Source organism: Theropithecus gelada, chromosome 2, assembly GCF_003255815.1.
Source record: "Theropithecus gelada isolate Dixy chromosome 2, Tgel_1.0, whole genome shotgun sequence".
Classification (NCBI taxonomy): domain Eukaryota; kingdom Metazoa; phylum Chordata; class Mammalia; order Primates; family Cercopithecidae; genus Theropithecus; species Theropithecus gelada.
In genome coordinates, this window is record NC_037669.1 from 116,379,461 (window position 1) to 116,400,825 (window position 21,365).

Below are 21,365 nucleotides of genomic sequence, written 5' to 3' on the forward strand. Positions count from 1 at the left end.
AGGTGCTGCCCTTACAAATCAAATTTTGCAAGGCATTGGTCAAGGGTATATCTTCTGGACCCTCTCAGCTGGGATGAGTAGGTCTAAGTGACTAATCCACTCCACCATCCCAATCTCCCATAGCCTTTGGATCCCTTCCTCTACATTAAACCAAGGGAGGTTAGGCATTTCCAACGCGCTCACAGTGAGCCATCTTTTAATCCATATTTCAGGTAACTAAGCAAATAAATTATTAGAACATTTTTAACTCCCCAAGCTGCAACATTAAATGCAGTGTCTTTACTCAGTAGGCCCAAAAAATAAATTCAGCCTGGTCCAACTCTATGCTTCTTCCACCATTATCCCACACCCTTAATAGTCATTCCCATGCCTATTCTCCAGATTTCTGCTTATATAAGTTAGAAAACTCACGCAGTTCTTTTTGAGTGTAGCATACCTTCTCATGGGTCACACTCTCAACCTCACCTCTAGGACCCCGCCAGGACTTTAGTCTAGCCACAGGTCTAGAAGAAAAAAGGGGTGTTGGTGATGGCTCCTAAGGAGAATCAACATTATCTTTCCTGGCAACTGCCTCAGGGGAGGCCATCACTGTTGCCTCAAGCAGCACAGGGTTTATCTCCTCAGACAAAGGTAGAAACGCTGATGGCAGCATGGGTCAAGGAGAGTTGCCGCTACTGGGGATGGGGAAGCTGTTTCTTCTGGCAAAAATTTACAAACTCAGTGTCCCCAGCTTTATCAGGGTTCTCTCACCACATCCCCATTCCAAGTCACAGTGTTCCCTTCTTTTCCAATCAATATCCTCGCTTTAACAGTAGACACCTGTCGACGCTGCGCATGCACCTTTCATTGCAGGTTAGCCACTCACATGATAAGATCTTGTGTCTGTTTTTCCATAATTTTAGCTCTTTGTCTAAAGAAGATAAGACTCTCGCTCAGGGCAATCTCAGCAGATTTGAGGCTCAGTATCTGAAGCCTTCTGAAGCTGGGAGAAAATCCCTGAGTTCATCATTTTTTTAAATCACTTTGTCCACTGAACTTAGGAGCAACCAACCAGTTTCATTAGGTTTCTTCGTTCTCCACATATGGTTAAAGGTATTATATACATAGTCATTAAATTCCTTGCCTCTCACGAGCCATGAATCAGAAGTGCCAAATGCATTTATTTTGCATAATTCTCTGAACAGTTTAGGCCAAGGATTATCAATGTTCTCCATACTATTAGAAATAGAGTCCTTAGTATTTTCAGGTCTAATCATATTAAGCAGCCAATTCCAAAAACCCCAAAACCAACAAAAGAACTCCATCCTTAATATTCTCTTCCTCTATAACCACTCCTGGTGGTACTTAAATCTGTATTAGTTAGGTTCTCTGTAGGGACAGAACTAATGGGATATATATACACACACACACACACACGCACACTCCTATATATAGTTAATATATATATTAGTTAATATACATATAGAGTGTGTGTGTATATATATGTATATAAACTCACACAATCACAAGGTCCAACAATAGGCCGCCTGCAAGCTGAGGAGCAAGGAAAGCCAGTCTGAGTCCCAAAACGGAAGAACTTCGAGTCAGATGTTCAAGTGCACGAAGCATTCAGCACAGGAGAAAGATATAGGCTGGGAGGCTAAGCCAACCTATTCTTTTAACGTTTTTCTGCTTGCTTTGTATTCCAGCTGCACCAGCAGCTGACTAGATGGTGCTCACACAGACTAAAAGTAGGTCTACCTTCCCCAGCCCACTGACCCAAATGTTAATCTTCTTTGGCAACACCCTCACAGACACACCCAGGATCAATACTTCGCATCCTTCAATACGATCAAATTGACACTCAGCATTAAAAATCACATTTGGGAAGTTTGTAAGTAATAGATAAAACCAAGTAATTAGACAAGATTAACAGAAGAAATGCTATTGTGATGTGCATTAATGACATTTTTTTTAATGCAAATCACTGCCCCTAAAGTTGTCACATAGTGAAAGATTTTTAGAATTGTGAAATACAACATTTGCTTTCTAAAGTAACCCAGTGGGCCAGGTGCAGTAGCTCATGCCTATAATCCTAACACTTTGGGAGACTGAGGGGCAAGGATTGCTTAACAGCTTAAATTCATGAGCTTGAGACAAACCTGGGTAACATAGTGAGACCCTTGTCTAAAAAAAAAATATTAAAACAAAACTAACCCAATGAAATATGAACAAAATGAAATATAAATTATGAAATATAAATTGTATATTTTTAAGGTAACCAGAAAGTAAAACAAATTTATATATTGGAATTCTTCGGAATTCAACTAAAGGAGCTCTCTGTTCCTTTGTAAATTTCCTACCTTTCCTGAAAGAGATAAACTTTTTTTTTTATTACAGTAATATGATTAGGAAAAATGTATGTCCATTCCATTTTGTGGTTTGTCTCTGATCTTTGCTGTTAACAAACAAACAAACAAACAGGTGGATGAGTCATGTGAAGTATGTCCTTTAAGGCATTATTTGGATTCATGTTTACGGTTCTTGAAAGATAATACTGTTTTCTTCTTTGACATCATGAAGCTCATAAATCAAGGCTTATCACACTGAAACATAATGCTCTTCAATACTTATTTCATAAATGTTTATCGTAACCTCTTATCTGCCAGGCATATTAACTAGTGGCATCCCAAATGAAGTTTCTTTCTCCTCTCATCCTCTCTGAAACCCTTCTTTTCTTCTTTCCTTCCTTACCACTCTCTTTCCTCTGTCTCTCCTTAGGAAATATGGAGTAACCTAAGCAAAATTAAATGCTGACAAGAAACTTGATCATGGAAGAAGACATGAGAACTAGAGTGACTGGTGGAGATGAGAGAGATAAACGCAAAGATAGAAGTCATTTTCCATTTAGTTAAGAGAAACAACCCCTTACTAATTGTGTCAGGGAAGAAGGAAGAAAGAACGAAGGAGTGTAAAATGAAAGTTGAGTGGTGGGAGGCTGAGGCAGGTTTGGCTACTGTTTCCTAGGAAGTGATGATTGAGATCACATTCTGAAAGTGATGTTGGAAGAGGTGCCTTGGTAGTTTAGAGAAAATAAAGAAAGTTTCTGTTAGTAATTGTTGTGAATTAGAGTAAGACAAAAAGAAAGTAACCAGAGGAAATACACAGGATTTCTGAGGCACATTGAAGGCTCAGTGCAGGCAAAAGATCTTGAATTTGTAATGGTGCTAATCATCATCAGTGCTCATTCAGCAAAGTTTAGTCAGAGAGAAGGAGAATTGGTGAATTGAGCTGTTTGTTTTTAAAATTTATACACACAAATGCACACAGACACACAGAGACACATATAACCAACATCATATGTATATATGTACATGCTTATATGTTACATATGTTATTGGTTATATACATGATATCATATATATATGACAAGAGATAACGGTCTAATCTGAAGGATGATTATCAAAATATTTCATGGAATTGATGTGGCTCTGAAAAGGTGTTTTCTAGACAAATTATATATAGCTTTTGACAGAGAGAGGTTGATATTTTTTAAGTATGTGGCAATTAGGTAAAGACAAAGTATTACAGTAATAATGAAAGAGGAGAGCTGGGATAGTGAGAAAAGGTCAGAGAGGTGTTGGAAATTTAAGTCTTCAGACTATTTGTAATGATGTCTAAGGTAGGAGAGGCTGAAAAAAATGAAGTGGAGGTAGAAGTCTATGGAAGAAAGGAAGTCAAAATGACAAGCAAAGATATTAGATAGATGTTGATAGACAACCAGCATAATTGCAGAAATTAAGAAAGTCTAAATAATTTCACAAAGCCATTACTTAATTAGAAACAGTTATCAGGATGTTAGTAAATGGGAATAGTGGTGGTTAGGACCAAAAGGAAATGAAAGACACTAATAATTTTCAATAGAAGAAAATTAATTGCTTAATAAACCTATAAAACAAAGTCCAATTTTATAATTAATGAACTAGTAACTAAATTAAAAATTTAAATTTAGCTCAAGACCTGAATTGAAATTTGTTCAATTTAATTAAATAGAAATTAAATTTAGCTCAATAACTAGATTGAAAAAAATGAGAAACCATTTATTTTGTCCATGAAATTAGTGGAGTTTTTAAAAAAGTATTTTCATAGGTATAAAGAAAAACACATTCAATAATGTGAATGTAAAGTATCAAAACATTTTGGAAAGCAATTCAGTTATATTTATTAAATATGTATCTTTGACCAGACAATTATGTTACCAGAAAAAGCGGTCTCAATGCAGATCCCCAAAGAGGGTTCTTGGATCTCCCGCAGGAAGGAATTCAAGGAAAGTTGCAAAGTGCAGTGAAAGAAGCAAGCTTATTGAAAAGTACTCGGCCGGGCGCCGTGGCACAAGCCTGTAATCCCAGCACTTTGGGAGGCCGAGACGGGCGGATCACGAGGTCAGGAGATCGAGACCGTCCTGGCTAACATGGTGAAACCCCGTCTCTACTAAAAAAAAAAAACCCAAAAAACTAGACGGGCGAGGTGGCGGGCGCCTATAGTCCCAGCTACTCGGGAGGCTGAGGCCGGAGAATGGCGTGAACCCAGGAGGTGGAGCTTGCAGTGAACCAAGATCCGGCCACTGCACTCCAGCCTGGGAGACAGAGAGAGACTCTGCCTCAAAAAAAAAAAAAAAAAAAAAAAAAAAAAAAGAAAGAAAGAAAAGTACTCTGTTACAGTGTAGGGCATCCTCAGAAAGCAAGCAGAGGAGTGCCTCTCAGTGAGAAGAGAGTTTATTGAAAGCTACATCATTACAGAGTGTCCTCAGAAAGCAAGGGAAGGAATGCTCTATCTTTTAAGTTTTTATTATATAGAGGTCTTGTCTATGTAAAGACTAAGCTGTGACTATGTGCAGGTGAGGTGACAGCATGACAAAATTTATTATTCTATTGATTTAAAGAAAACTGTCCTTGACATTGTACTGTGTGAGTACATCAAAACATAACTACAATTATATATATATATAAATATAATATATATATAATATTTATATATATATAAATATAATATAAATATATATTTATATATATATATATAAAAAATATTATGATGGGTATTTGGATATCTGGGTTCTGTTGATGTAAGAGTGTGTCCTTGTAGGTATCCTTAGGCTGTTTTCTCAACTATAAACATCTTATGACCATGAGTTATGACTAAAGGAATGGCCTGATTTGTCTCAAGACAGAGCTGAACTTAAAATGGCCTTATTCTGGCTCTCCTAGGTTCACGCATCCCTGACAATTCTACCTCTAAAGGAAGCTAGAAGTACAAAATCACTGCAGAGGCATTTAAAGTAAATAGAACTGAAAGAACATGAATGTTTAACAAGAAAGAAAATGCTTCTCAAATTATGTTAAATGGATAAGTATAATAGTTTACAGTATGATTAAATTATTTAAAACCAAAAATTGTGCATACAAAAGAATATTAAAATAAAATGTCCTAAGATTTTAAGAAAAAGAAAATTTTTTCTTTTGTGTTCCTCAAATTTTTCCTAAATAATGTTTTATCAATTTATGCTAGAAATATAAAGCCAAATGTATTAACAACAGGATCAGCTACCAACAGCCCCACCAACAAAAATTCAAATGGGTTAAAAATATAAAATAAAATTAAAACAAATATAAAACATTTAAATAAAGTAAGAAAACAATATTCTGAATTTAATTCTAATAACATTTAAAAACTGAGTTTGATAAGTTGATTTTAAACTTAATCTTGAAGAGTAAATGAAACAGGGCAACATATTATGTAAAGTTGAATTTGGTAAAGGCTATTTGTAAATATCTACACAAATTTTAAATGTTTAGACCCTTTGGCCCAGCAATTTCATTTCTGAGAACCAAATGTACAAAACAGTTAGAAAAGTAAAAAAACATATTCATAGTATATTACTTATTTAATATTTATTATAACATTATTTCTAATAGCAAAATTTTATAAATAATCCTCTTTCTTGAAAAAATGGTTAAATAAATCATATTGTTTGTGTTATGAAACACTATGCAAGTACTAAAGAATGAGCTGTGATAGGCAACATTGCTGAAAAAGATCTCTGAGGCCAGGCACAGTGGCTCGTGCCTGAAATCACAGCACTTTGGGAGGCTGAGGCAGATGGATCATGAGGTCAGGAGTTTGAGACCAGCTTGATCAACATGGCGAAACTCCATCTTGACTAAATATACAAAAATTAGCCAGGCTTGGTGGTGCATACCTGTAAGCTCAGCTACTTGGGAGGCTGAGGCAGGAGAATTGCTTGAAACCCAGGAGGCGGAGTTTGTAGTGAGCCAAGATTGCTCCATTGCACCCCAGCCTGGGTGACAGAGCAAGAGTCCATCTCAAACAAAACAAAACAAAACAAAACAAATATATGTATATATCTCTGAGATATTGTAGTTAAAAAACAAATATACGATCCTGGCTTATATTAATAAAGGAGTATCAGACTCATCCTCCTGCTGATAACAATTATAAATTCTGGGGAAAATATTCAAAACAGGCCTATTTAAACGCAACCAAAATAAGACAGAAACTGGAAGGATTTGAACTTTGAAGGAAGGAAACCCTGTTCAGATTACGAAAACTTCTCTCTGGGTAGCTCTTTCTCTGAACTCTGAAAAGTGTAGCTGCGTTGGCTTCCAGTCTGTGTTTTCTCAATTCCATGAGATTTTTGTACTCTTTTTTTGGTCTGCTTTCCCTGTGCCAAAATCTGAAAACAGCTTCCACTCAGAAAGCCACAACAATGACAGGACTCACCTCATATGTTTTCAGTTTCTCAGAGATGAGAGTCCTGTGATGTTTATTGCCCCTTGATACAGTTTGCACATGTGTCTTCATCCAAATCTTCTGTTGAATTGTAATCCCCAATGTTGGAGGTGGGTCATGGTGAGAGGTGATTGGATCATGGGGGTTGATTTCTCATGACTGATATAGCACCATTCCCTTGGTGCTGTCCTCACAATAGTGAGTGAGTTTTCATGAAATCTGTTTGTTTAAAAGTGTGTGCACCTTGCTTGCTCCCTCTTGTTCCTACTCTGGCCATGTGATATACCTGCCCTTCCTTTGCCTTCCACAATGATTGTAAGTTTCCTGAAGCCTCCCCAGAAGCTGAGCAGATGCCAGCATCATGCTTCCTGTACGGCCTGCAGAATTGTGAGCCGATTAAACCTCTTTTCTTTAGAAATTACCCAGCTTCAGGTATTTCTTTATAGCAATGCGAGAACGCATACAGAAAATTGATACTGAAGAATGGGGCATTGTTATAAAGATACCTGAAAATGAAGAAGCAGCTTTGGAACAGGCAGAGATTGGAAGGGTTTGGAGGACTCAGAATAAGTTGGGAAAATGAGGGAAAGTTGGGAACTTCTTAGAGACTGGTTAAAGGGTTGTGACCAAAATTCTCACAGTGATAAAGATAGTGAAGGCCAGGCTGACAAGGTCTCAGATGGTAATGAGGAAGTCATTGGGAACTGGAGCAAAGTTCATATGTGCTATACCTTAGCCAAGAGTTTGGCTGGATTGTGTCCATGCCCTACTAATATGTGGAATTTTGAACTTGAGAGTGATGACCTAGGATATCTGACAGAATAAATTTCTAAGCAGCAAAGTGTTCAAAATGCAGTGTGGATGCTTCTAACAACCTATGCTCAGATGTGGAAGCAAGTAAATAAGTTGGAACTCTTATTTACAAAGGAAGCAGGGCATAAGAGTTTGGAAAATTTGCAGCCTGGTCATATAGTAGAAAACAAAATCCCATTTTCAGGAGAAGAATTCAAGTGGGCTGCTGGGCAACGACTTGCTAGAGAAATTTGCATAAACAAAAAGGAGGCAAGTGCTGATAGCCAAGACAATGGGAAAAAGACTTTGAAGGAATTTCAGGGAACTTTACTACAGTTCCTTTCATCACAGGTCCTCAGGCCTAGGAGGGAAGAATGGTTTTGTGTAATAGGCCCAGGACCCTGCTGTCCTGCACAGTTTCAGGACACTGCTCCCTGCATCCTAGCCACTCCGGCTCCAGCCTTAGCTCAAAGGGGCCCAGGTAGAGCTTGGGTAGCTGCTTTGGAGAGTGCAAGTTATAATCTTTGGTGGTTTCCACGTGGTGTTCAGCCTGTGGGTCCACAGATTGCAAGAGTTTATGCTTGGGGGCCTCTGCCTAGATATCAGAAGTTGTATGGAAAATCCTGGATGTCCAGGCAGAAGTCTGCTGCATGTGCTCTGCCCTCATGGAGAACCTCAACTAGGGCAGAGGGGAAATGTGAGGTTAAAGTCCTCACTGGGACACTGACTATTTGAGCTGTGAGAAGAGGGCCACAATCCTCAAGACCCCAGAGTGGTAGATTTACTGACAGCTTGCACCCTATACCTCAAAGCCACAGACACCCAATGCCAGCCTGTGAGAATAGCTGCATAAGCTGCACCCTGCAAAGACACAGGGACAGAGCTGGCCAAGGCCTTGGGACTCCACCCCTTATACCAGTGTACTGTGGTTGTGGGAAATGGAGTCAAAGGAAATTATTTTGGAGCTGTAAGATTTAATGACTGTGCTGCTGGGATCTGGATTTGCATGGGACCTGTAGCCCCTTTCTTTTGGTCAATTTCTCCCTTTTGGAACAGGAATAATTACCCAATTGCTTGTGCCCCCATTGTATCTGATATGGTTAGGCTTTGTGTCCCCACCCAAATCTCATCTTGAATTGTAATCCCCATAATTCCCATAATCTTCACATGTTAAGGGAGAGACCAAGTGGAGGTAATTGAATCATGGGGGTAGTTTCCCCCACATTGTTCTCGTGATTGTGAGTGAGTTCTCATGAAATCTAACGGTTTTATAAAGGGCTCTTCCCCTGTTGCTTGGCACTTCTTCCTGCTGCCTTGTGAAGAAGGTGCCTTGCTTCCCCTTTGTCTTCTGCCATGATTATAAAATACCTGAGGCCTCCCTGGCCATCCTGAACTTTGAATCAATTATACCTCTATTCTTTATAAATTACCCAGTCTCAGGCAGTTCTTTATAGCAGCATGAAAATGAACTAATACAGTACCTTGGAATTAAATAATTTGTTTTTGATTTTACAGGCTCATAGGTGGCAGGAATTTGCCTTGTCTCAGATGTTACTTTGTACTTCAGATTTTTGAGCTGATGCTGCAATGAGTTAAGACTTTGAGAGGCTGTTGGGAAGGCATGGTTGTATGTTGCAATGTGAGAAGGACATGAGATTTGGAAGGACCTGGGGGTGGAATGATATAGAGTGGATTTGTGTTCCCACCCATGTTGAATTGTAATCCCCAATGTTGGAGGTGGAGCCTGGTGAGAAGTGATTGGATCATGGGGGTAAATTATTCATGAATGGTTTAGCACCATCCCTTGGTGATGTCCTCGTGATAGTGAGTGAATACTTGTAAGATCTGGCTATTTAAAAGTGCAGCACTTGGCTTGGCTCATTCTCTTTTGTTCTTGCCCTGGTCATGGGCAGTGCCTGCTCTCCTTTTGTCTTCTGCCATGATTGTAAGTTTCCTGAGGCCTCCCCAGTAGCCAATCATATGCCCACATCATGTTTCCTATACAGCCTACAGAATCATGAGCCAATTGAACCTCTTTTTAAATAAATTACCCAGTCTCAGGTATTTCCTTCTAACAATGTGAGAACAGACTAATACACCCAGCAGTAAATTTTTTATTTTCTAATTGACAGAAAGAGCTAATTCAAGATTATCTTATTTTTTTCATGGAAGCAAGTGGAAGTCTCACCTAGAAATCTAGATTCAGCAAAAATATCTTTTGAAAATGAAAGCAAAATGTTTTCAGAAAAATGGAAGCTGAGAGAATTTGTTGCCAACTGTAAGAATTTGCCACTGTAAAGAAATGTTAAAGGAATGTCTTCACACTGGGAAAATTGATACCAGATGGGAATTCAGATATACAGGAAGGCATGTAGAATACCAGAAATATTAACCATATAGGTAAATATAAAACTTATCTTTTATTTATTTTTAAAATTCTTTAAGCCATAGACTATTTAAAACAAAAGTAAAAACAATACATTGTGAGGTTTATAATGTGTAGAAGTAGAATATATAGTATAACATTACAAAGAATATGAGTGGTGAAAATTGGAATTTACCAGTTTTTTTTTTTTTTTTTTTAAGATGGAGTCTGGCTCTGTGGCCCAGGCTGGAGTACAGTGGCCGGACCTCAGCTCACTGCAAGCTCCGCCTCCCGGGTTTACGCCATTCTCCTGCCTCAGCCTCCCGAGTAGCTGGGACTACAGGTGCCCGCCACCTCGCCTGGCTAGTTTTTTTGTATTTTTTAGTAGAGACGGAGTTTCACCGTATTAGCCAGGATAGTCTCGATCTCCTGGGAATTTACCAGTTTTTACATAAAGTGGCATAATATGAATTCAAGAAGTCTGTGATTAATTAAGGATGTATGTTGTAATCCACAAAGGGAATAATGACCCCCCAAAAACTGTATTAGCTAAGCAGCCAATACAGAAGATAATTTGGGATATTAAAATTTTTATTAACCAAAAAGAAGACAGAAAAGGAAGAACAAAGAAACAAAGAGCAAATAGATAGCAAATGACACTATAATAGACTCAATGTCACTTATGTCAATAATTTAAATTCAGAGTTTATCAGACTACAGAAGAAAGCAAAACCCAACTATTTGCTGCCTACAAGAGATCCACTCTAAATATATTGATAAAGACAGGTTGAACATGAAGGTACAGAAAAAGGTACACCATGCAAACACAAAGCAAGTGAAAGCTATTGTGCTACATCAATGTCAGATGAAATTGACTTCAAGACAACGAGTATTACCAGACATAAAGAGGATCATTTTACAATCACAAAGAGTCAATTCATCAATAATACGTAACAATCCTAAGGTGAATACACCTAATAACAATACTTTAAAATACACGAAGCAAAAATGAATAAAATTAAAGGGATAAAAAGATAAATCCCCAAAGCTAGAGACTGTAATACTTCTCTCAGTATTTGGTAGAACAAGTAGACAAAATGTGAGTACAAATTATGGTAGACAATTTAAACCAACCTATCAATCAACTTGATCGAATTTATGCTTATAAAACACTATTCCAACAACTGCAGAATACACAATCCTTTCAAGAGTACATGAAACATGCAGCAAACTATATGCTGAACCACAAAACAAATATTAACAAATTTTGGAATCATGTACTCTGTCTATAACCAAATTAAATTAGTAATATAAGTAGCAAAACAATATTTATGGTATGATTCTATATATGTTAAATAATACTAATCCAACAAACCAATTGCTATGATCTAAATGTTTGTGCCTCCCCAAAATTCATAGGTTGAAATTTTAACCCCCAAGGTGATAGTATTAGGATATGAGAGTTTGGAAGGTGATTAGGTGATAAAAGCAGAGGTTTTATAAAGGTAATTAGTTACCTTATTAAAAAAGGGCACAGATAAATCCTGATACGGTTTGGTTGTGTCCCCACCCAAATCTCATCTTGAATTCCCATGTGTTATGGGAGGAACCCGGTTAGAGGTAATTGAATCATGGGGGCAGGTCTTTCCTGGGCTGTTCCCATGATAGGGAATAAGTCTTATGAGATCTGATGTTTTAAAAAACAGGGGTGTCCCTGCACAAGCTCTTTTATCTTGTCTGCTGCCAAGTGAGATGTGCCTTTCACCTTCTGCCATGATTGTGAGGCCTCCTCAGCCACGTGGAACTGTAAGTCCAATAAACCTCTTTCTTCTGTAAATTACCCAGTCTCAGGTATGTCTTTATTAGCAGTGTGAAAATGGACTAATACAAATCCTTTACCTCTTCTACCATGTGGGAACACTGTGAGAAGACATCCTTTTATCTGTGAAACAGGAAATGGGCTCTCACTAGACGCTGAAACTGTTGGTGCTTTGATGTTAGACTTCTTAGCTTCCAGAACTATGAGAAAGAAATTTCTGCTTTTATAAACCACTCAGCTTGTGGTGTTTTGTTTTTGTTTTGTTTTAGCAACCCAAACAGATGAAGATATCAATACATTTTAAGTATACAAAAGTATGTATGCACATATATAAAAAAGAACTGACAGAATATAGATCAAAGATCACTTCTTAACTGGAAAATGGAAATGAAAAAGGGGATTAAAGAGGGATATCTATGCTTTATTTAAGTGTGTTTTATAATTTTTATTCCTATATTACTTGTGTGTTTAGAATACATAGAATAAGCCTAGTGAAGAATAAATGCAGGGACTAGCTGACACAAATTTTGAAATAGAAGACTAGTGAAGGAAGATTTGCCCTACCATTATCAAAACATTTTGTACAGCTGTGGTGATGATAAACCTGATGTACAATTACAGGAAGCAACAGAAAACTAAATGGAATAAAATACAGACTGGTAACAGATTCATTACATATGAGACTTTGGTAGATAGTAAAGGTGACATTTAAAATAACTGGGCAACGGGAGTCATCTTTAACAAATGGTGTTAGAAAAGTTGGCTAAGTGCTTAGGGACAAATTAGACCCTGTGGTGGTCATTAGTGCTGTCCCTTGTATACTTTTAGCTCTCTATTTTGGGGCCATAGTACGATTGTATTTCCTCACCACCTTTGAAGTTAGATGTGGCCTTGGGACTTGTTTTGGCCAATGAGATACAAACATATGTAGCAGTTGTCACTTTCACATAGAAATAAAATGTGCTTATTGTGGTAGGACACTAGATTTTGCAACCCCAGCATTACCCAACTAATGTGAAAATTGGTGTCTAGAATGTGGGGGATAGTGTAATAAAAAACCAAAATGTTTTGCATTACAAAATGGACTCTGGGAAGCAGTGGGGAAGAAAATATTGAAGGTCAGACTGTTTCTCTGTTCTCCGCAGTAGAAAACTTTTGATAAACTGTTGCTCTCAATGATGTGGATGGATGATAATGTATCTAATGAACTTTTTGTACTAGGAGAAAAAACATTGCAAAATAGAATGGTGGCAGCATGCTTTCAGAGACATAGCCTGAGTCCAGAAAAAATATTTACAAGAAGGTTAGCTGAAACAGAAATTGCCACTTTGCAAACACGGATGAAAGGGACTATATAGAGAGAATCTGAATATTTGGATTTTTAAGGATAGAAGCAGCAACTGAAAACCTCAAATAGTTAAAGATAAAGTTCAAAAATAATTCGAACAACAAAAGTGGTTTAAAACTCAGTGTCAGTTTATTTGTAAATGCCAAGGACTGGAAATGACTCAAATGCCCTTCAACTGGAGAATGAGCAAACACATTCCATCCTGTTCGGTGGAACACTACTAAAAAGAACAACTGATACATGCAACAACATGGATGAGTCTCAAATCCTTTTTATTAAATAAAAGAAGTCAGGTTTTAAAGGTTATGTACTGTATGATTCCATCTATATGTATCATTTCCAAAGGCAAAACTATAGGAACAGAAAACAAATTAGCAATATTCAGGAGCTAGGAATGAGGGAAGATGCAGAAGAATTTTGGGCAGGTCGGGGTAGTAGTGATTGAATTTTCATGTATTTATTTTTACAGTGGTGGTTACATAACAGACATTTGTCAAGAGTCATAGTGCTGTACAGCAAAAAAAAAAAAAAAAAAAAAAAAAATCTGTACATACTGGTAAGCCCAGGAGGAGCCTGTTGTGAATGATTAAAAGCTGAGCAAGAGTGGAGGACATTTGATGGTTTTACAGAAGATAAGATAAATTACCTTTGGTGAGGAAAGACACTTTCTCAGAGATGACAATGACAATGTATTGGACACATTTGATATGCCAACTAGAGCCAATGTACTAAGCACACTTAGTGTATACTTCTCTACAGAGAGGTATCTCTAATCCTTCCAACATCCTGTGGGGAAGTATTATTATTATCATTTTAATGAAACTGAGGATCAGAGAGATTAAATAACTTGCACAAGGTTGCTTAGCTGGTAAATAATGCAACTGGACACATTTGTCTATCAAACCCTAGCTGCTGCTTCTGTACAATGCAGAAAGTAGAATCTGTGATGATAGAAATTTTCAGGCAGAAATGGAAGTTGAAGAAACTATAATCAGGAGACCTTATTATAGCAACATTATAAGATTATACCATCTGTATGTAGCCAGGGCATTAATGGAGTGACATGAGGTTGAAAGCTTGAGTAGAGTGGGAAAATTGAAGGAGGTTGTGATGATTTTTACATTTATTTCTAATTTTTGTCCTTGTACCTACCATAGGGATAAAGTACCATCCTATCTTCAGTTAGATTTAAGTTTAGGAGACAGAAATCTTGCTACAAGATACAAGAGACCTACAATAGTATTGATTCAGTGTAGATTATCATAAGAATGTGCAACTTGAGAGCTTCTTATTTTACAAAGACCAATTCTTATCTATTTTCCAAATCCCATTTATTTTTGTGTTATGTTTATAAAGAATATGTCTTTGAAATTGTAATGTATTCCTGATGATGGGAGAAGAACTTTAAAATATATAAAGAAACGGTAATTTGCAGATGATTGTCATACTCATCTCTAATGGATGGATTAATTTTGATTTCTCACAAATTCTTTAGGAACTCAAAAAAGAACTGGAAAACAAAAGGTAAGATCATAACTTCAAACCTTAAATCCGTAACTTCAAACCTTAAATCCGTAACGTTAATGAAATAGAGGCTGGGTTCAGAAAGACTTTTTCTATGAATGGCACTCCATTAAATTGTAAAATTTATGTCAATTTTCTTATATAAAGCTACATGCTTTAAGGGACCAGAATATACCACTCCAAAACGTGCCTCTTTGGCGTCAGGATTATTTTGAGAAACAGCAGCCACAAGAATAGGATTTATCCTTTTGTAAGAAACATTTACTTCTATAATGGAAATCTCCATTTGTAAGGGTGTCTCCCTCTCAGTTCCAGGAAGAGAAGGATGACTCTAAGTCACGAGAGACTGTTATCAATGGAGAAGGCATGGACTGAAATCTGTATAACAAACCTTACCATTGTTTGCTGTGCTTTTCCTGGTCACCTCCTCATAACCAGTCTCTGTTCTAACTAAAAATGGTATTTAAGCCTGATTTCAAAACTGTCTTTCTTATATTTACTCATTTCTCTGAGTATCTCCTATGTCTATATGAGGTATATGAGGTATACATGTCAATAAACTGTTTTCCTGTAATTAATCTGTCTTTCATGACTGAGGTCTGTCCTCATTAAGAACAATAAAGGGTAGAGAGAAAATTAATCTTTTTTCCTTCCAGTTCCACCCCAAAGTCCTACATGCTTTCATGGTGAATATGGTGATAATGTTAGCATGGAAAGCACAAGGAAAGCTTTCATGAAACAAAATTGAATTGGTTCAAGCAGTGTTAAAATGGTGCAAGGGAGGAAAAAAATTGGTTCCTTCTATTCTTCTGAGTTCTTGGCTGGTCTCTGGATTAAACTGGCATAAAACAGATTAACAGGAAAAAGCAATTTTAATTATATATGTATGCACAGGGGTCCTACAGAAATATGAGACTTAAGGAAGTTTAGATAACTGAGACTTTTAAAACAGGGAAGTGGGGAGATAAATTATGGGAAGGGGAGGGGAGGGAGGAAATATAGGGTGAATGAAGATTGCCTGTTAGGCAGATAAAAATCTCTCAGCTGATGAGTAGCTCTCTTCCTGGTACAGATTTACTAATGAAAATTTTCTTTACTGATGAAAATTTCCTCTATAAACTAAATTTCTTTTTACAAAACGTGAAATTTATACTTCAGTAAGTTGAGGGGCAAGTAAAGAGCTTTTCTTGTGTTAAAAGAAAAACCTTAAACAAATTAAATTTAACAGAGTTTAACTGAGCAAAGACATTGCAAATCGGAAAGCCTTTCAAGTCAAAGTAGGTTCAGAGAGACTCCAGTTCAGCCACATGGTGGAAGAAAATTTTTAGAGGGAAAAAGGAAAGCAAGGTACAGAAAGCAGAAGTAAGGCACAGAAATAGCCAAATTGGTTACAACTTGGTATTTGCCTTATTTGAATATGTTTTGAACAATAGACCCCTGTTGATTGGTCAAAACTTGATGATTGACACAAAAGTACATTACAATCTGTTTACACCTCCATTTAAGCTATAGTTACCTATGTGCCCAGGTCTTTAGGCTGAACCTAAAATAGGTAAGCCAGCAGCTTTAGGCTAAACTTGATTTAACAACTGTGTTTGTTGGTCCTCAATTTCTTTTAGCTCAAAATAATACCCCAAAATGGTATATTTTGGCAAGACATGTTCTAAAACCTTTTAATGGAAAGGTATCTCACAAATCCTCTAGTTTAATTTCTTCATTTTACCTATGAGTAAAATGATCTGGCTTAAACAAATTTCTCTTAACTTGTGAGAATTTATTAACCAATTACAGTATTTCTTTTTTAAAAAATTGTGTTACATTTACATGGGTTCTTATTCCTTTCTTATATTGTGCCTACAAGGTGATAGAAGTAAGGATATAAAAATTAAAAGACAAAATCACTCTGACTAGTAATGGATGAAGGTATTTTAAAATACTATTGTGATATTTTTGTTCACTTTTGAGATGGCATATTATACTGGAAAGAATGAGTTGGCAATCAGAAGATGGAATTTTAATCCTACTCACTCTTTTAAGGATTCAGCTTCTTCATTTTATGTCCCAGTTCTTCCAGAAAATAAAAATCCTACAGTTTTGAAATAATATTATTAATATAAAATTTTTAGAGGGATAACTGCAAGCAACTTTGTAAGTGGAATGATAAAAATCTTAAAAATTATGGAATCTCTGTCCTGCAACATCTTTATGAAGAAAACAAACAACTGTCAGTCTTGAATGGTATTGAAATATTTGAAGAGAAGGGTATAAACCTGAAAGTCTCTGGAGATTTCTTCAGATCTAAAGTCTAACAACTATATCCCCAACATAGTAGGTGAAATGTCACTTAACATGTGAGTACTCATCAGGGCCGAGTTTATTAACCATCGTTTCATGAAATTTTACTGCATTGCTATTGGTTTACACATGTGTCATAGCACCCTGCAGGTACTATCAAGTCATAAGTAGATGATCTTCTGAACTTTTATAAGAAAATAATTTAAGTAGAGCTGAATTGAGTAACACAAATTGAGCATTTACTATATTATAGCAGGTGTATTATTTAGAAGCAGTCATAAGATCATACTTAAAAGTTTCCAAACAAAGACCCTCAATAAAATGGAAAAATAAACACCTTTAGACATATATATTTTTTTCTTTACACAGGAATGATAATGACAACAGCACTATTCCTTTACAGTCTCTCTGGAGTTATTCTTACCATGGCAGTTGCAGAAGAATGAAAGTTTCATGCTTTGGGAAGGCTGAATTTTTATGTCTGGAGCTCTTCTATTAGGGCGCACTGTTAAAGGCATAGTTCTTTCCTAAGGGAAACTTTTCCTGCTTCATAGCAGTCCCGTGTATTCTGCCTGTGGCTGCTCTGCTGCCCTGCACTCCATGCATACCAACCTTATTACAACAGGGTAAAAATGGTTCTTATGGAAAGTGTATCATTGTTGCTCAACTGGTTATTATAAATTTTAAAAATATAGTTCTGATTTTCAGAAAAAAGAAAAAATACCATACAAGTTGTATCTGGACATCTCCAGAAATGAACAGACATAAAGCAGGTCTGCTAGAATTTGCACAGCATTTATGTTTGACTTCCTCTCTTATGGTGATATTTATTTTATGGCAAGGTACATATATAATGCTACACTCCTTGGAGGACACAGAAGGAAAAATTCCAGGTGCCAACTCCATTCTCTGTTACCTGTATACTCAACAATGTTAGAATCTTCCCATAGAAGAAAGACAGACTAAAAGTATGGCGATTCTGCACTCTTTTTAATTTTTAATTACTTATATTTATTTCTCTTTTCCTTTTTAGTTGTTGAAGTTCCCAAAGTGTAAAATATTATCTTGTCCTTCTTCAGTCAATGCGAGTTTCCTCTAATGGGATGATAGCTCTTTTTCTTTATGACTCAATGATGTAATTTCATCTGAGTGTTACCTTCCTTTTTCTGCGTAAAATCTGTGTACTTTATGAAAATCACTTTGTTTTTTGAAATATATAGTAAAGCCTTTTTTGTTGTTGTTGTTATTTGTAGTGGTTTTTGTTCGTTTGTTTTGAGACAGTGTCTTGCTCTGTTGCCCAGGCTGGAGTTCAGCGGTGCAATCACAGCTCACTGCAGCCTCAGACTCCTGAGAATAAGTGATTCTCTTGCCTCAGCCTCCTTTGTAGCTGGGACTACAGGCATGCACTACCACACTCGGCTAATTTTTCTGATTTTTAGTAGAGATGGGGTCGTGCTATGATGCCCAGGCTGGTCTCAAACTCCTGGCCTCAAGTGATCCTCCTGCCCTGACATCCCAAAGTGCTGAAATTACAGGTGTGAGCGACTGGACCTAGTCAATAGTAAAGGCTTTCATTTATGAAGATGGTGGCTTGAATATTTCCCTCCAGTCCAAATCAATGACAAACTGTCTTTCCTGAGCCAAGCAGCTGTTGGACCAGCTCACAGGGGTCTAGAGGGTAGGAGCCAGGCGTTGGTTCTTCCAAGAACAGATGGAGAGAAAAGGAATACCTTTTCCCCTTCTGCTCTTAGGGATGCCTTCAGAGACCAGTAATGGAGAACTACGAGGTGCCGATAAAAATTCTGTGAATCCTGAAAGGAGCTTGCCCTACAGAGATCAACAAATCTCCAGGAGGAAAATGAGTGTTCCTAGAAAAATATGCTTGTCTCCTTCTCCAGCAGAAATAGCCAAACGGGCAATAAAGGTCCTTTCTAATGCCAAGGCTTGGAGAATGCTAGCTTTTACACATAAGGAGATTATAAGCAAAAATAAGTTTCTATGATTCTTGGATAACAATGTTTCATAGATGGTGCTAAATACTTCCTATTTTATCACCTCTGTAGGCAAATAATATGTAGTTGTACCACTTTTTTCTTTAACATTATTGAATGAATTCAGGTTTTGTCTGTCTAATCAACCCGCCACTGTTCATCCAAAGAGTTTAGTATCCATTGATGATCATTGCTTAGATCCATTATTTAATTAGGGGCTTTCTGGTTAAATATATTTTTTACATCTATACCATGAAAAAATATTCTGCACCTATTATAAATAATAGCTAATGCTTCCATGGCTCTTACTTTGAGTAAGATGTGGTTCTAAGCATTTTATACAGACTAATATATTGTGCTTAATAACAACCCAAGGAAATAGTTACAATAATTATGCCCATATTACAGATAAAAACTCAGAAACAAAATAATTTGTCCCAAGTCACTGCTACTAAGTGATAAGTTGGGATTCCAAAGAATGAATGAATTATACATATATATATATATATATATATAAAATGAATGAGAGAGATAAATATATAATGAATGAGATATATATATATCATATATATGTTGGAAAAAAGAAAGATGTGAAAGAGTTGCATGTAAGATGATTATGCTTTTGTAAAATAAACAATGGTAAATTGATAAATGTGCTTATGAGAAAGATAAACACCACATTATGAATTGGTTACACAGTGACGGAGGGAGATGTAATATTGGGAATGTATAGAGATAGAGTGGGGGACTAGAGGGAAAGAAGAGAGACAAGCAAATGTCCCACAAAAGACAGCACTTACAAAACTTCAAAGTAAAATGACATATACAATATGATTGATTTTTAATATAAAATTATGTATATGTATGTTTATATACACACACAACTACATATGTGTGTATAGATTTATATTGATAGAGAAATGCACAAACATATGGCTACTAAATTGCTTATGTTTTTGATCTCAGGTTGGTGGGATTTTAGGTGATATATAATCCTTTCATCACCTTTTTATGTACCACTTAACTATTTTACAATAATCTTATATTTATATAACAAAAAACTCATAATACATCTCTTTCAATTGTGGAAACACATTTAAGAGAGTTAGGAATGAATATTATCTTTTATTTTTATTTATTTATTTATTTTTTGGTGGCAGAAGGACAAACTTTATTGAGCCCCTCATCACTAGTTCTCTTTCTCCTGCACAGTCTCAGCTCCCCGGAGACGTCCAGTCTGGCGGGCAGCAATGCGACCCACTTTGTGGCCAGCACGGGCATCTCTGCGGATGGTGGAGGGCTTGCCGATGTGCTGGCGTTTGCCACCTCTGAAACGATGCTCCACAAGGTTCATGGCCACACCCCGTACTCGTGGCCAGCGGTTTCTCTTTGCCTTATATTTGTGGTGGGCCCGGCCAACCTTCAAGATGGCTTACGTCAATTCGGCCACCTGTGGCCACTACACCATCCGCAGCTCTGTTGGCTGAGGAGATAACCACCTTGGAGCCAGAGGGCAGCTTCATGGGTCTTCTGGGTCTCAGGGTTGTGGCAGATAACGGAGGCATCGTTCCCTGATGCCCGGGCCAGCTTGCCACAGTCTTCAGGCTTGGCCTTCAAGCAGCACACGGTCGTACCCTCAGGCATGGTGTCTACACTGCCAATGTTGAGCTGCACCTTCTTGCCACAATACACAAACTGACCCATGTGAATACCCTCAGCGGCAGTGAAGAGCTCCTTCCACTTCTTAAACGGGTACGAATCCTGGAAGACCACCTTGGCGAGGGGCGCACCGCAGCCCGGGGGTAGTGGATAGTGTCCTTCACTGTGCTCTTGTAGCAGCTGGGGGAAGTCCATGGCGTGCAGGCGCGCGATGCCCTGGCGGTGCTTCACCTGGGCGGGGAACGCAGACCCGGCACCCTTCCACTGTCCGCAGATCATGCGGCCCATGGCGACTGGTCCCGCTCACAAGCCGGGCCGAAAGACCGAATATGAGTTTTTTGTTTTTGTTTTTGTTTTATGACGGAGTCTCGCTCTGTCGCCCAGGCTGGAGTGCAGTGGGGCCATCGCGGCTCACTGCAAGCTCTGCCTCCCGGGTTCAAGCAGTTCTCTGCCTCAGCCTCCTGAGTAGCTGGGACTACAGGTGCACGCCACCACCCCCAGCTAAATTTTTTGTGTTTTTAGTAGAGATGGGGTTTTACCATCTTGGTCAGGCTGGTCTTGAACTTCTGACATTGTGATACGCCCGCCTCGGCCTCCCAAAGTGCTGGGATTACAGGCGTGAGCCACCACGCCCCGTCGAATATGACCTTTTCAAACTACTAATATATCAGTTATATAAAACAATTTTACTATTTAAACTACAAGTATAGTTCAAACCCCTCAAAGTTCGGTTATTAAATACTGAAGGTAATAGCACAGAATTTGAGCCAGTAGTAAAACTTCACC

At 37.6% G+C, this 21,365-nt stretch overlaps 1 pseudogene; it reads right to left on the reverse strand.

Annotated features, from left to right (window-relative positions):
* Positions 1-20,109: 20,109 nt before the first annotated feature.
* LOC112619122 lies at positions 20,110-20,867 on the reverse strand (annotated as a pseudogene).
* Positions 20,868-21,365: the final 498 nt, after the last annotated feature.